The 17,392-nt window shown below is 41.4% G+C and overlaps 1 long non-coding RNA gene across 40 annotated transcripts in view; it reads right to left on the minus strand.

Moving 5' to 3' along the window:
• Positions 1-17,392, minus strand: part of LOC143845043 (uncharacterized) — a 622,217-nt gene that overhangs the window by 304,776 nt on the left and 300,049 nt on the right. For 39 of the 40 annotated variants that reach the window (XR_013234233.1, XR_013234236.1, XR_013234235.1 and 36 more), the window contains one exon: positions 12,127-12,288. This is a non-coding gene — a long non-coding RNA (uncharacterized LOC143845043). Of the gene's footprint in view, positions 1-6,226; positions 6,290-12,126; positions 12,289-17,392 lie in introns of all 40 variants that reach the window. The other variant, XR_013234231.1, reaches the window with a different exon arrangement.

Genomic DNA, 17,392 nt, shown 5'->3' on the forward strand with positions numbered 1-17,392 from the left:
TATACTTTTAATAGTAGTTATTTGTATTGGATTTTATATTTAATGTGTATGGGTTTTTCCTGATGTTAGTTTACCTGAGGCTGCTGTTAGATAGGGGTGGCAATAAATTTAAATAAATAAATGAATGGGGAGGGGGAGAATAAATAGTTTGCTCCTGCTAACTCCCCCCACCCCATACACACACACACATGCACAAATCGATTTGGCTATTCTCAGCCATCCCTGAGCAATAATTTGCTTGAAGATCAATGTGGAAACTCAGCCCCCATATTACAGAAAATTGTAGAAAATGCATTTCTTGGTAACACACTAAGAGATCTTTCCTCCCCAACTGCCAAAACAGTGGAAAGTATTTTTGAACAGTTACGGCTCATGCTCTTAAGGATCAGTTCTCTAATCCACATAGTAACCGAGAATTACAACAGAAGTCCTTTAAAATCAAGGAGTACTACTAAGCGGAAAACAACTGAAGCACTGGAAGATAATAGAATCATAGAATAATAGAGCTGGAAGGGACTTCATGGGTCATCTAGTCCAACCCCCTGCACTATGCAGGACACTCACATCCTTATCGCTCATGTACTGTAACCTGCTACCCCTTTCCCTTCACAGAATCAGCCTCTCCGTCAGATGGCTATCTAGCCTCTGTTTAAAAATGTCCAAAGATGGAGAACCCACCACCTCCCGAGGAAGCCTATTCCACTGAGAAACCACTCTAACTGTCAGGAACTTCTTCCAGATGTTTAGATGAAATTGAATTTTGAATTAATTTCATCCCATTCATTCTGGTCTGTCCCTCTGGAGCAAGAGAGAACAATTCTGCTCCATCCTCCATATGGCACCCTTTTAAATACTTGAAGATGGTTATCAGATCCCCTCTCAGTCGTCTCCTCTCTAGGCTAAACAGACCAAGCTCCCCCAACCTTTCTTCATATGTCTTGGTCTCCAAACCCCTCACCATCGTTGTTGCCCTCCTCTGGACACATTCCAGTTTGTCATCATCCCTCTTCCACTGGGGTGCCCAAAACTGAACACAGTGCTCCAAGTGACGCTGAACCAGAGCAGAGTAAAGTGGTACCATCACCTCCCGTAATCTGGACACGATACTCCATTTGACACAGCCCAAAATCCCATTTGCCTTTTTAGCCACTGAGTCACACTGCTGACTCATGTTCAATGTATGGTCTACTCAAGACTCCTAGATCCTTTTCGCACATGCTACTGCCAAGACAAGTCTCCCCCATCTTATATTGGTGTATTTGGTTTTTCCTACCTAAATGCAAAAATTTACATTTGTCCCTACTGCACTTCATTTTATTCAGTTTAGCCCACTTCTCGAGCCTATCAAGATTATCCTGTATTCTGTTGCTGTCTTCAATTGTGTTTGCTACCCCTCCCAGTTCAGTATCGTCTGCAAATTTAATAAGTATCCCCTCTAATCCCTCATCCAAATCATTTATAAATATGTTGAACAACACAGGTCCCTATTCTTTTTCTTGCTTGAAATATAACTAAAGAAGCCTTTTTTGTTATGTTTAGCATTTCTTGCTAGTCTATGCTCATATTGAGCTTTAGCTTTTCTAACATTCCCCCTACAATTATTGATTATTTGCTTATACTCATCCTTGGTAATAAGGCCTTCCTTCCATTTCCTAAATGACTCTTTTTTATTCCTCAAATCTTGGATCATGGGAGCCATTGCAGATCAGAGCAGATCACATTACTTTTATTGTGCAGGATTCCTAATTTCAGGGAGAAAGGATATCTGCACTTCTATGGACATTGCAAGCATCCATAAATATCAGAACAAGACACCATTTTTGGTAAATTTTGAGATACTCAGTGTAATTTTGTGTCTGTGGTTATGTGAGAGGAAGTCAGTAGCATTCCCACAACAGTCACCTCGCCCTTTTGCACTCTGGATAATATTTGCCAAAGTCTTCTCCACCCCCACCCCCACCCCCACATTTGGCACCCAAAATAAATTAGTACAGTCTCACAATAAGTAAACATACCACAAACACTGCCAGGAAATAGAGTCTCTTTTTAATGTGAACTCAAACTATGAGCAAGTTACAAACTCTGCATTTATTTACTATGAATATAATTTTTCATGGACAGAGATCCTACTCTACTACTAGCCAGAAACCAAATTCTGATAGCAAAGATTCTGTTTAATATATTAGGCAAAAGATTATATGCATTGGATAAACACTATGCCCTGATTTGTTATGATTAGCTTAATGGTCTGTTTATTAATATTCCACCTTAATTCTTTCTTGGATCTCAAGGTGACACAAAGCCCTCCAATCCAGGCACTTACCCAGCCCAAACAGTCAACTTCCAAGCAAGGTTGCTGCATGATGTGTTTTCAGATCATATGTAAATGCCGTTTAGCATTTGTAGAAATGGTAAAATGGTAACAATTTGTCTCTGACTAGAAGTGATGTTCTACCTTTCTAAAGACCCACATTTAACCCCATGGGACCCACTGAACTGCAATTGCAGTGACAGGAAGTCATGTGACACTGAGGGTGACTTTGCCTTGCCATGTTGCTCCTGTCATGGTATGTGGAAAGAGGAGCAGGATGTGTGCTCCACTTTGGGGAAATAAAGAGAAAAAGGAAAGGTTTTATTTTCTACAACATGCTAAAGATGATCTGGCTGAGCACAAAAAGTACAGAGCTGGGTGGAAGGAAAGGAAGAGAGAAACAGACTGTTAGAGACAAAAACTTGGTTAGGAAGCTACAGCCTAGCAAAGACTTCTGCAGCCTTGAGCGGTGCATACTGGTCTTGTCTTGCTTCACTGTGGGCTTGGTAGCTGGGTTTAGCAGAATATGCCTCCTTGTAGTAAACTTTGTTAAACAGCTTGGGGAACTACTGCTGTTTACACCCTGTCTTCCCTGGGCCCTTGTGGCCGCAACACAGAACTGCAATAGAAGGAAAATAAACCGGGATGCATTCTGAATGTAGGGTGGCACTAGCTTCAGGGGCCCTCCAGCTAAGTTGAGCCCCAGGAATTTCAACTCCTGTCCCTCCCCCCAGTCCTGCAGACAGTTTTCTTTTTTCTCTAGGAAACATTCCACAATGTGATCCTCCAGCTACATAGTACTGTCTAGGGTTGGGCACTTTGGCGTCCGAAGCAGCCATTTGTGCCCGAAGCAGCCAGCACCGTGGGAATTGAGGAGGGAAGGCACAAGCACTGGCGTGCCGGTTGGCCACGTCGGCCGCCAAAGCACCTAACCCTAGTACTGTCCAGTCTACAATCTCAAGTCTCCAAAACCTGACTCTCGCTTCATTCTGGTGCATTTGACAGGGTTTAATACAAATGTCTAGCTGACATCCACAACCCAAGGTATTTGGGCCTAAGACCGTTTAGTTCCAACTGTCTTAAAGCCAAGTCTTAACACGGTGTGTGAATCAAACGGCCTGCGTCCATTATGGTAAATATTTAACCGTGTTCATAAATAAGACTGTCAACAAAAAGGTCATCTTGTGTATCCAACAAGATGACTCTTAGTCGCCTTTGTTTCTCTCCTCTTATAGAAAAGCACAAGGCCCTGCTAACATAAACCTCAACAGGTCACAGGGAATTTATCAGAGGCATAGTGACTGTGATGGATGACAGCAGGGAGTGGAAGGAATCCTGATTTTAAGTATGTTAATGCTTGTCACTGGCTTGACACTGATGGCTATTTTTGGAATAAACCAATATTCTGAACCAAACAATAGACAGGGGCACTGAATATCCCATTCAATAGTATGCACTGCCACATTGCTATGTGAAGAGCAAGCACAATTTATTTATTAATTAAATTTTTAGACTGCCCCTCTCTATGATGGTTTACAACATGTTGAAATTCTAGTTAAAATGCAATGAAGCAATAAAACCACAGTAATGCTCCGCTTTCCTGCCACTAGGCCATATCCGAGTTGTAATGTCGTTGGGATGTTCCAGAAAAGGGAAAGTTCTGGAGAGGGAAGGAGGGAAGCCCATTTACTTGTATTTACTTCTCCTGATCTCAGCCATAGGCCTGGTAGAATGTAATAATCCTACTGAATTGCAAGAGTAAGGAACTGTAGCTATTGATTTATAAGTTGATGGTATCACTTTGGTATCACAATGGTGTTGACAGTATTTTCCAGCACTAGAAGCTTTCAACCCAAGTATTGGCTAGGAAATTGAAATCCATATGTGTGAATCCACTCCCCCATATTCTTGAGTCTCATTGCTCCTTCACTGCCGAGTCACAAGGGTGCACTGGCAATAGGGTCTAAACCTTATGGCTATATAGCTGCACACCCACCCCACCCTCCAAACATCCCATCTTTCTACTTCATCCCTGTTCCTATACCCATCATCAGGTTTGAGCTTTTCTTTAATCTGTCCTTTCCTTATGCACTTACCACTTACTGTTTTCTTGGGGCCCTATTTTTCAGCCCTCATTCTACATAGTCCAAACTTCCTTCCGCCTCCCTGTCTTTTACCAAGCCTCCTGTCCCTCCGGACACAGCCCTTAAGTACGCCATGCACCTCAATACCATGCCATTTCCCCTCTCTTCTACTGTTTTTTTCCTGAGGTACCCATTCTTTGGTTCACTAGTTTTTCTGCACCTTCCTTCAATGACCTTGACTTGGGGTCCACTTTCTTTTTCTAGGTCTCTGTGTCCAACAAAATACTTGGCTGAGATTTTAAAGACCAGCCAAATTGAGAGCCTTCCTACACAGAAGCTGGACTGGGAAAAAATTCTCCGTCCCTTTGTGGCTGAAAAGTCCATGAACATAGTGCAGTCATTCACTGTCCGAGGCTTCAATAGCCTCCATTCAAGACACTGTAGGAAGCCATGACCTTGTTTTCATTGATCCTCACTAACAGTTTTAAAAGATGTAGGAAAGAGCTGTGGGATCTACTTGGACATATTCCAACAGCCACTCCTAGCTTGGTCCTGCTTCCTATAAAGGTGCACATTATCTAAAATGACTGAGCTTTGAAGTACAGAAAGAGTTTAGAGTACGGGCAATTCCAGACTTGCTCCAAAATGTCTGAGGGCCATACACACCAGCCACATTTGTGACAAGTTTGCTGTAAGCTGCCCAGAAATGTCTGCTAGCACACATCAACAGCCTTTTACTAGTCAAATAGTATTTTCTTTTTAGATATTAGCTTTTATCCCACCCTTACTCCAAGGAGCTCAAAACACCAGATGTGGTTCTCCTCTCCCTCCACTGTTTCCTTACAATACTGTTGCCTGACTGGTCCTAGTTACCCAGAGAGTTTTTCATAATGATCAAAAACTTAAACCTGAATCTCCCCAGGTCTAGTCCAACACTCAAACCACTATTCAGCTCTGGCTCTGCTTTTATTTGTCTCATTCATTCATTCATCCATTCATTCATTAATTCACTCGATTGCTACACGGCTCAGGGCGGCTCACAGAAAACATTGCAAGGGTAATACATAGAACAGTCTAAGCGTATATAACACAGTCATAAATAACATATCAACAATAATCTAATGGTGGCTTCAAATAGAACTATAACTTAGATAAAAACCCCAGGGAGGTCAGGCTGATTCAGGTAATGGAGGGGGGTCTGAGGGGGGACCAGAGGAAACATCTTCTGGCTTGTGCTCTAAAAACCTGCTCTTGGATTTTCCCTTGAACAAGAAGCTGTGCTGACCTAACTGGTATCTGGACTTTGACTGTTATTTTGACAAACCCTGATAGCTAGAAATTACCTGTGTCTAATGGCTGGGTGTCTGCAACCAGGACAAATGCACTGTAACCATAATACTACTTTCTGCAGTACATAAACTCCATAATGCAGTATATGCATGAGCAGCCAACATGCACATACAAAACTGAGATCTTATGTGTGTGTTTTTCTCTCTACATTACATATATGACTAAAACAATTGCAGACATCAGAGCACTCTTGGTGGCTTCCAACAATATGTATTGAATGACATCAGTAACGCAAAGTTTTGGCAAGGTAATTTGAAGTTACAAAGCTGCAGTAAAGCCAGATCATTACTAGGTTATCTCACACCTCTGCAAGACTCAGCAGGTTCCAAGCCTCTATGTACATCTATTTTGCACCTTATTGATTATTCTCCCCAGGCTCTGCAGCTCTTTGTAATAAATATCGCCAGTATCAATAAGCCCTCCTGAAACACAATGGCGAAGAACAACAGAAAAGAGTAGAAATTGAAAAATACAAACGTACCTGTCAGTCTAACGCTTCCTCCATAATCCCTTGTCCATAAGACACTGGAGTGGCCCCATCAACCTGGTAAGAAGTATTTACACACTTCTGCTATCCTGAAATAACCATTCTCAATTCACCAAGTCTGATTACAAGAGTTTGATTAGATACTAAGCAAGCTGACATAAGGAAAAGTACCTTTTGGTTCACCAAACACAGTTATGGATATAACCTCTTATGCTGAATATATGAGTACATTAAAAAAAATCAGAGGATAACAGAGTTGTGCTTACCTGTAATTGTTATTCATCAAATGGTCATCCATTCTGCACACAGTGCATAGAGGATTCCAAAGCTCAAAGATGCCTAATGGGGTTCCACCCCCTTCCCCACCCTGTTTCATGACTTTCCCAGCATCATATGGAGAGAATGGAGTGGCCTTCCCCTGGTTCCCTCCTCATCAGCAGTGCTCGTAGCTGGAATTCTTCCTGCAATCCATTGTGCAAGCCAGTTGTCCAAGTATTCATTCATTCATTCATTTCCTGCCCTTCACCCGAAGATCCCACGGCAGATCACAACAATAAAAATAAGATATACTGTCTAAAAACACATTTAGAAGAAGAGTCAGTTTTTATGTCCCGCTTTTTCACTATCCACGGGAGTCTCAAAGCGGTTTATAATTTGCTGCCCTTCCTCTCCCCATAACAGACAATCTGGGAGGTAGGTGGGCTGAGAGAGCTCTGAGGGAACTGTGACTAGCCCAAGGTCACCCAGCAGGCTGCAGGCAGAGGAGTGGGAAATCAAACCCAGTTCTTCAAATTAGAGGCCATTGCTCTTAACCACTACACCAAGCTGGTTCTCTGTAAAAACATAACCCACCCACCCATCTTCTCTCCCTAGCAGGACAGTACCCGGAGGAAGCTAAACAGCAAAAGCCTGGGTAAAGAGCCATGTTTTAACCAGAACCGTATAATGCAGGCACCTGGTAAATGCCATTTTAAGTCTAATATATGGAACTCATTAATAAAAATATGCTCTCAAGACTGGTCTACAGCTGCAGAAAAACATCCTTGTAGATCAGACTGCACCATTTCACTCTGCAAGGAGAAAGTGGCCACATACTCAATGTTCCTCCATATATAAACACCCTAAGACTAAAAGGATAAATGAATGAAGGAGAAGGTTCTAGCTGAGATCTTTGGCCAGACAAAAAGGAGAAAACATTGCTCGATCACTTCTCTACAGTAATACCGTTCTTTCAGCCACTGTTAGGGCAACACAAGAAATACTGGTCCGAGAAAACAAAAAACGTCATAAAAGCACAGCTCATGATAATTGTGTTTCTCTGAACTAAACCCGAGTCTTCCAAGGGACCCGTGTCCCATGTGCAATTATTGTTAACCAAATGAGCATGACTCAGCAGATACAGGAAGCCAAAGAAAACCATTTCAGATAGCAAAGCTGGAGCGAGGGACAATAGCTGCCACCTCCAGAAGGGGAGAGATCTTTGGCCACCCATGTTTAATGCAGATAAATGAGAACATGCACTACTGCTCTCTGACCATGGAGAGGCCCTGTGAAGGGCTACAGCTGCTCCAACAAAGAACTGGGTGGCCCTTCCTTTTCACAGGCAGCTCCTTAGTGTTTAAAATTGAAAACATTAGGGCGGAAAGAGAAGTGGGCTTGCACTCCTCTTGAATGAAAGGGAGAGATTAACGAGGAGGGTGGGCTGTCCCCCACTAAACACATTCTCTACTTGGAGCTAGGAAATACTCTCCAGCGTTCGAGCTAATTTCTTTAGAGGACCTCATGTCAGAGAATTCTACACTTGCAAGAACACGAACAAGAACCGTGAGAAGTAGCAGCAGCTTTGCCCCGTAGGGTTCCTGCAGAAGGCACAGGTGCTGCTGCTCCCCAGTTTCCCAAAGGCAAGGATTCAAAGATACGTGCACGGACACATGTAGGATCTCTACAGCTTATGGGTTTACTGTGGTTTGTTTACACTAAAGCAATTTTTATTTGTGGAGCTCCTCTTGGTTTCCCCTAACTGATCTGCTATCTAGCTCTCTTGTAATTTTTTGTGCCACCCTTGTTCCCTAGAGCAGCGGTCCCCAACCCCCGGTCTGGATTGTGGTACCGGTCCGTTGATCAGTCGGTACCGGGCCGCGGCTCCTCCTCGGCTGCTGTCTCAGGGGCTGCCCTGCCACTCTGCCGCCAGGTCACCTTTGGTGCTCTCCAATGGCCGCCATGGCTGGGGCTCCCCCTCGGCATGGCACTGTGCAGTTGCTGCTGGCAGCGCCTCTCAGTGGGTGGCAGAAAGTCAGGGGCGCCGGCGGGAAAGCAAGTGGAGCAGGGGCTCAGGCAGCGGCAGCGACGTCCCTCGGCAAAAGATTACCCCTCCCCAGGCCTCAGTAAAATTGTCGTTGACTGGTCCCCAGTGATAAAAAGGTTGGGAACCACTGCCCTAGAGTTCAGGAACTTACCCTTCCCCATTTTATCCTGACAACAATGAAGTAGGTTGTCTAGAAGAATGTGATTTGCCCAAAGCTGCCCAGAGTAGAAATTTGGGGATGACAATCCAGCTCTTCCAGATCCCCATCTAATGCTAGAACAGTGGTTCTCAACCTTCCTAATGCTGCGACCCTTTAATACAGTTCCTCAGGTTTTGGTGATCCCCAGTTATAAATTTATGCAGAAATTAGGATTGTGTGATTCGGCCGCTGAAGCAGCTGTTCCTGCCCATTGTAGCCAGCGAATGCATGCGTGCGTCGACTGGTATGCCAGCACGCACACACACCTCGTGGTGCGGCGCTGGCTGCGACAGGCGGGAACGGCCGCTTTGGCGGTCGCATCGCACAACCGTAGCATGTTGTGATGACCCCAACCATAAAATTATATGCCAGTGTTCTTTCACAGAAATTAAACCAAAACTGACCAATGGCATGAAGATCCATCATTCATGATTGTATATAAATTGTTCTTTCAGTTCAACTCCGCCTCTTGTCCCACCATGCCGATCTCGATCTTTTCCGCTGCTCCAAACAGGCAGACACTCTATCTCAATCTACCCCGCAAGGCTGTTGTGTGGATGGCACCCCCCCCCGGCCAAGCTGCTAGCCCTGCCACAACCCCTGTGAAAGGGTCATTCAACCCCTCAAAGGGGCCCGACCCCCAACTGTGCTAGAACCATTCCACATAGCCTTAGTTCACTTTAGCAGCACTCTATAAGAACTGCTGAACAGTGAAGGCAGACATTACATTCAAAATAATAGCAACCATGATTTCCTACAAATCATAGTTGTGTCATGTGAAAACACTTCCTGAACCAAATCTAATCAATTCATTAATAGAAGCAAAATTAAATGAGTCATTTGTAGAAAGGATTCCAATTTCAGTGCCCCCCAACCTTTATACCATCCTTCTCCCCCACTAAAGTAAAGCTAAATTATAAAAGTCCCTTGCAGAAAAGATCCTTTGTATGTCAGAGAACAATGCCATAATGCAAAAAAGGCACATGGTTCTAATTTATTAATGAACAGTTGTTGTCTGTAATTTTACTGCACTTATTCCATTACTGCTTGACATTTCCTATTGTCATTGCTTGCATTTCTAAACAGTTCCACATGACTAAAGCCAATCCCTGCAATCCATTGAAGATGAATGATAAAAGAATACTTGGGTGAAAGCATAGGAATATCTTACCACAAGGTTCAAGGCTCACTCAACAGTAGAAAAAAAGTCCCTTTTCAGATTCATTATACATTTTCACCCTTTTTTTAATGTCCAGTTTTATAGATACATGCTAAACATCACACAAACACATATACCCCAAATCATATTTCACTCACACAAAATCATACCAAAAAGGCAAGAAAGAGAGAGAAATAATGGTTCTTGCTTCAGTCACAAATGAGAAGGCCTTAAGTAGAAGGGTTGGTGGGGCACACAGAAAATTCAGTTTCTGGAACGGTTTTCAAAAAAATATTGCAGAGGTAGCAAAATGAGCAAATGTGTAGAGCTGTTCTGAAAGAAGTCACCTGAAAAATATCCAAGCTTTAGTGCATATAGGCCAGGGTTCATGAAACCCTGGAGTTTCTTGAAGGTTTTCCAGAATGAGTGGGAATTAATTATTTTTTATATATTTTTTTTAAAAAATGTTAAACATTCATCTGGTGATATGAACATATATCAGCCTTCTTCAGGTTTTGAGAAACCCCTGAAGTGGCCCAATCATACAGAATTTGGTTGAGAAGTATAGCTGTAAATACACTCACCTGGGGCCCTTCCCTTTCCCACTTCCTCCAGGCCCATCATTGGCCAGTGCGTTGACATAATTATATATGGTTATATACTACCTTTTAAATGTTTAATAAATTATTAAAAATATATAAAAAATCAATTAGCTCCCACCTATTCAGGAAACCCTTCCAGGAAACCCCAGGGTTTCATGAAATCCTGGTTGAGAAAGCCTACCATATATGGTCATGTCAACCAGCCCTGCCCCTCCCAAAATGGTCAATGAGGGGCCTGGAGGGATGAGAAGGAGAGGGCCCCTTGGTGGTCGTGTACACAGCTATGCTTCCCAACCATATTCTGCATGATTTGGCCACTTCGAAGCCTGAAGAATGTTTCAGGGGTTTCTCAACAGTAAAAAAGTTGTCACAGACTGGTTTAGGCAAACATATACCAGCTCATTGGATCACCTTGGATCTGTGTACATTAGCCTTATGCCTGCTTTATGCTTACCATGGTTTTGTGTAAACCAGAGATCTTTAAACAATTTGCTCTCAGTGTCAATACACAAATAATTTTCTCTCCTGAATAAATGCAACACACAGGTTTTACATCAATATACAAGACACCTGATATCAAAGAACTTCAGTCCCTAAGGTAAAATATCACACTTCAAAGCAAGTCCTTGTTTGACTAAAAACCTTAGAAGGTGCCTTGAAGGAAGGGCTGATTCAAACTGTCAATGCTCTCAGGTCCTCTGACAATAGTGTTACATGTCTAAAATTAAGCCTATTTTACTAGCCTTGTGCTGTCACACATAAACACAAACAAACACATTCCATGTTATTTTGGATTAGAATGATTATCTCTACTCAGTATTTCTCTGTTTAAGTACATTTCACAGGCCTGTAGAAAATGCAAATCTCTGCTGTGGAAAGGACTGCTAATCCAACTGTCCAGCCCCAACTTCTAAAAGGTTAATTACTAAAACAGAATATACAGCTTTCCTAGGTTGACAAGGTAGTCATGAGACCAGTACTACCCAAATGAACATTAATAATAATAATAATAATAATAATAATAATAATAATAATAATAATAATAATAATAATAATAATAATAATAATAATAAAACCCATCTCTGTTAACAGGCTCAGGGTGGTTTACAACATATTAAAATCTAGTTAAAATATAATTAAACAATAAAAGCAACAACACCCCATGCTCTTCTCAGCCATTTATTTGTCAACTGATGGGATATTCTGGAGAGGGAAGGAGGGAGGCCCATATTATTTTATTTACTTGTTCTTTACTTATTCCACCATCAAATATACCATTTTACAGGCCCTGCGGAATCTAAGTCATTCTGTCAGGGCCTGGATCTCAACTGGCAACTAATTCCACTAGGCTGGAGTCTAAGCAGAAAAGGCCATGGCTCTGGATGAGGCCAGCCATACATATTTAGGGCCACGGACCACCTACATGTTGGTATTAGAATATTGTAACTTTCTTCTGGGAACATACTGGAAATTATTTTCCCATTATTTGAAGTTCCTGTACCCTTTTCAGACCTAATTAAATCATGTCTTTCAAGAAACACAATAATGTTTGACAGTACAATACCACGCGCACACATATCAAATAAGAAAATGAACAAATTGCACTGAGTTAATTACATGGTTATTTACCTGCATATATTTGATTTTTCTATTAATGTTGTATCCCATCGGTTCTTTTGAATAAGTAGACTTTCATTAGGTCTTCATCATCTGCTGTAACAGTTCAGAAATCCTCAGGAGAGTGATGCTGTGGGTGCTGTCTTGGGCTCAATCGCTGATTGAAGAGGTATCCTAAAAGTTCAGAAGGCAGTTAAACTCCTGATAGTATCGGAAATCAATGCAAAAGTGAAATTTCCAAGCTTCTTTCTAAAGGAACTAGTTGGCTTATCTGTGCCAGGCATTAATAGCGACATTGGATTCCCCTACTTCATTATTCCCATCACATGCTCTTTCAACCTTCAAAAACCATTCATAACCAAGGCTCATTTTGTTTGTTAAGAAATTGTGAGTTTCTCTGCAGTGTGACCCCTATCTTTGCCATAACACATAGAGTTTTCATCTGATGCAGCGCTATAGCATTATGAGCTTCTGTGCTCCTGTCCCATTCCCCGAGCACTTTGCAGCATATTGCTCATTTACATCTTTTCAGTAATTTCTTAATTTTGTGATTCATGAGATCATGTGGGATGGGGTTGGGAATGTTGGAAAACTTGGGCAATCTTCCCTAAAGTAAGCAGAGTTAACTTGCAGCAGCAGGAGCTGACCATGTGGTGGGTGCAAGAGAGAAAACAACAAAACAAAGAAATATAAGTGGTTTCTTAAGGAACTACATTTCTAGATGGCACAGGGGAGAGACAGGTTGGACAAAGTCTAGGATGGATGGAGATGCAGGAGCCATGCCTGCATCCAAGGTGCCAAAAATGGAGAACTCTGGCTGTGTGTGAGAGAGAAGGTGCTGTAAAAGAAGCAGGAAGGGATCTGCGGAGAAACATGGCTAAATTAAAAACAAATCAAAACACTTGGGGATATGGCTAGCAACACCTGGATAATACTTCTGATACTGGAGGGCCCAACCTCAAAGGGGTCAAAAGGGCAAGACACCATGCGTGCCTAAGTACTGATTGCACTCTTCCAAGGGACTGGCCTTCCCTTAAATGATACTCCTTCCTCTCCATTCTAATGATGGCGATTGTGTTAGCTTTCTACAGCCTGCAGATATTGAATCCTAAGGCAAACTAAGGTTGAATCTGACAAGAAATAGAAAGAAGAAACCGTCTCAGTGCACATGGTATAATTCTATAGATTTTTTTTTTACCATGCTTGTTACAATTCAAAGCTACAATGGAAACCTATTACTCTAACTAGGTACGCACAGCAGATACTCCATTACGAGCCTCAAAAAGCCATTATGGTGTAGGCCGAGAATGCATCTTAAGTAGAGATGATAATGCATAAAAGGTCTATATTTAATTCTTCTCCCTCATACCGAATAAAGAAGGTTCAGAATGCCACTTGAGAGCTGCCTCTTCAGCACTGCAAACCGTTTAGTATAAAATTGTATTTTTGTCTATTTCTTAATAGTTGACAGCTATTCTCTTTTAACAATAGGTTGAGTTATAAGCACATGTCAACAATGGAACAGTTTTACCAGCTTTGTATGCCACATGCTTCCTTACAAGAAATGTAAGAATTATTGCAATATGAAATGCACTGCCACACCAATAGGTTACTTGATATTCCTCAGAAGCTCTATTAATGGATTTTTGCAATAATTTTTACAGATATGCTCCATGGCTAGAAACTGCCCAAGGCGATAAACCTTCATTCCTTGTCCTAGACATTCAATATTCTTAAATCTTCTTAAATTGTCCTAGACATTCAATATTCTTAAATCTGGAAGGTGTTTTAGACATTATTCTGTACTTGCACCTTGGATTTGTCCAATGCACAGGTCAATGACAAATGACCAATTCTAACTCTGCTTAGATTGGACAAAGTGTTACCCAAATTATAGATCTACTGAATTTTAGATTGGGGAACTAACAAATTAATATTATTATTATACTTATTGCCTGCCGCTATCAGCAAAGCCATCTCGCAACAGGTAACATAAGATAAAACTCTCACAGATATAAGGTTAAAAATTAAAATTTTACTCATCCCCCCAATAAAAACTAATCCAATGGTAAAATTCCAACCCCCACCCTCTAATTACTTGGAGACTTAGCGAGAAATGAGTAACTACAGGATCGCCATCTAAGTATAAGTATAATTAAGAAATTATAAATAAACCTGTCCAAAGTAAACTGGAAAGTTGTTTTTATTAAGGAGAATTTAAAGAAGTACAAGCACCACAAAAACACATAAAACCCAAGAAGTTTTTGGAAAACAAGGGGTAATAGGGATAGTATTTTGGGGGAAAGAAGTAATATTTACCTATCAGGACATGGAGAAGTTCAAGGAGTTAACAGGAAAATGACCAGTCTGCACAGAGGTAGGGTGTATATGTGTGCTGAGAGTCCCAGAACACACAGCGATAATGGTTCTGGGTGCTCTGATTTATGTTGTTTTTATATGACATTTTTATCTACCAGGAATCTCAGAGCGGCTTACAATCGGCTTCCCTTTTCCTCTCTCCACAACAGACACCCTGTGAGCTAGGTGAGACTGACGGAACCCTGATATTACTGCTCGGTCAGAACAGCTCCAGCAGTGCTGTGACAAACCCAAGGTCACCAAACTGGTTGAATTTAATGGGGGGGGGGGGAACAAACCCAGCTCACCAGTGTAGAAGCTGCCACTCTTAACCAGTACACCAAACTATAGGGAGAAATGTCACCTCAGATGATAGCTGACATGACACCATCTAAAACAATGTGTTGATGAAATTGTCTGGGTTTGACAAAGAACATATGATGGGTTTGTCTAAACAATACCCAGTGTGAACTCATAATGAATTCCCAGGTGGTAGATTATACCTGTGACTGTTTTACTGGAGAAGAACTAAAGATGTTAATTTTTCTTGATGACTCCTTGATCACTAGACAAGAAACTGCTAAGGTAAAGCAAGTTGTTAGCAATACCTAATTGAGTTCTGGGGTGTGAGGAGAAGGAGAGATTAAGAATATAATGAGATTAGTTCTTGGAGAGCCTATTGTCCTGAAGATATGCATTGCTGTATTGGATGGGGAGAGAAAGCCCTACAATCTCACTAATCTATTTAGACAAGTTGGCCATCTAGGGATAACAGCCTCCTGGAAATCCCACTGAATTTCAGCTCATTTCCAGACTACAGAGATTACTTCATACGGAGAAAATGGATGCTTTGGAGGGTAGACTCTGCAGAATTCCACCCCGCTGACATCCCTGTCCTCTCCTGGCTCTATCCCAAAAACTCCAGGAGTTTCCAACCTAGATCTGAAAACTCTATACCCACATCTCCTGCAAGCGGTCAGAAGGGACCTGGCAACCTTATGCCCGCAACTGACAAAAAACTGCACAAGTTGACCCTGAAAAGTCAGGAAAAAGTATGAGAAATGCTGTATACCGAACTGTGGGGAGGGGGGAGAAGCCTTTGAAGAACTATATAGTGTACACCCAAAATATGCACAGAACATATTTCCCTGGCTACAGAGCTCAGCAGTTGCCTCCATAAAAACTACAGCTCCGTTCTTGTTCCAGACAGCATGCGAAATAATTTATAAATGACAAAGATCAGTGGGCTTAAAGCAGCTGTTCAACTCCTCTACTCCTGGCCACCCACTTCAGTAGAACTGAGAGATTTCAATCAACTCCTGACTTTCAACAGTACCAAAACATGTGTTCAATATGTTCACAAAAAGAAGCCAGAAAAATATGAAGTACAAACAAATGTACCAAGAATTTCCCCTCCCTGTTTTTTTAAAAACATTATCAACCCAAGTTCAAAGTAACTTCTGAGTCTTTGGAGATGCTTTGCAGAGCATGCAAAAATATTAGCTGTTTGTATTTCAAAAAATTACATGATAGAGTAAAACAATTATAATTATGAAGTCCTAAAGTTCCTCTTTGGCATTTATGTTGCTTTTTATTTGGTTTTTCATCTTCTTCTCAAATAAAAAGGAAATAGTCACAACATGACAAACTCTTGGTAGGACTTAAAAAAAGAAGATTGGTGCTTCCATACAAGTCATTCTTACATCTGAATACCTATAAAAATAATGGGAAGTTCTTGCTTGTTTATCATCAGTGTGCCAGTTCCTGCCAGTGTGCTGAGTTCCTCTTGGGCTGTTTTCCATCTTCTTCTGGCAAGGAAGAACTTGGCCACTGACCAGAAGCACAAGCTAAAGGGCTAGAGCCAAAGAGGTCTTACCCTCTGGCAAGTAGATGGTGCCCATGAAAGATGAACCAGCAATTGAATCCTGATCCACCCAAGACATATTGTTGTTGTTTGCTTTAGGGTCACCTATAATTTTTGTAATTGTGAAAAACTGGATACTGTGACAGACTGAACTTTTAAAAGTTTAGAAGTGCTGTACAAACAGAGTAAACAGAGAGTCTTGAGTGACAGGCTGCTTCCAAGCAATCTGATTGGTTATTGCAGGGCCTGCAAAAGGGAGCTCTTCCACAAGGCACTTGCCTGAGACCGACCACGGGTCTCCCCCACCTCTGACATCCCCTCCATGGCTTGAAGCAGCCTGACCTCTCTAGGGAGTTTAGCTTGTATGTTGTTATTGTTGGGACCACTGAAGTTGTTGTTTAGAACCTCTGTTGGGTTGTTATTGTTGTATATTGACTATGTTGTATGTTGACTTGTTCCATGTATCCCCTATGATGTTGTATGTAAACCGCCCTGAGCCATATGGAAGGGCGGTATAGAAATAAAATAAAATAAAATAAAATAAAATAAAATAAAATAAAATAAAATAAAATAAAATAAAATAAAATAAAATAAAATAAAATAAAATAAAATAAAATAAAATAAAATAAAATAAAATAAAATAAAATAAAATAAAATAAAATAAAATAAAATAAAAATTATCAGCTGAGCCAAGAAAGACTTGAGAGTTGCATGCTGAGGAAAGAGTCAGTCAGATTTCTGCTTTGACGGAACTGAGTCTAATTTCAGTCATAGCTGAGAGCAGCTTCACACAGATGGAGTACTGGGGGAGAGCTGGCAAGAAATTCTAGGAAACTGGGCAAAGACTCATTCAGGCCAAGGAAAGAGGATGGACCTTGTAGCGAGAGCATCCACTCTAAATAGGGTGATAGCTCTGTTGAGTGCAGAGATCCCTGATATGGTATGGTTAGAAACTGCCTGAAGAATCTTAAGGAGGCAGTTAAAAACTCAAGAAGAATACTAGTGTTTCAAGAGAAGGTTTAAGTACTGAAAAAAATGTGCCAGCTTTCTAGAAAC

This window comes from Paroedura picta, chromosome 9, assembly GCF_049243985.1.
Source record: "Paroedura picta isolate Pp20150507F chromosome 9, Ppicta_v3.0, whole genome shotgun sequence".
NCBI lineage: Eukaryota > Metazoa > Chordata > Lepidosauria > Squamata > Gekkonidae > Paroedura > Paroedura picta.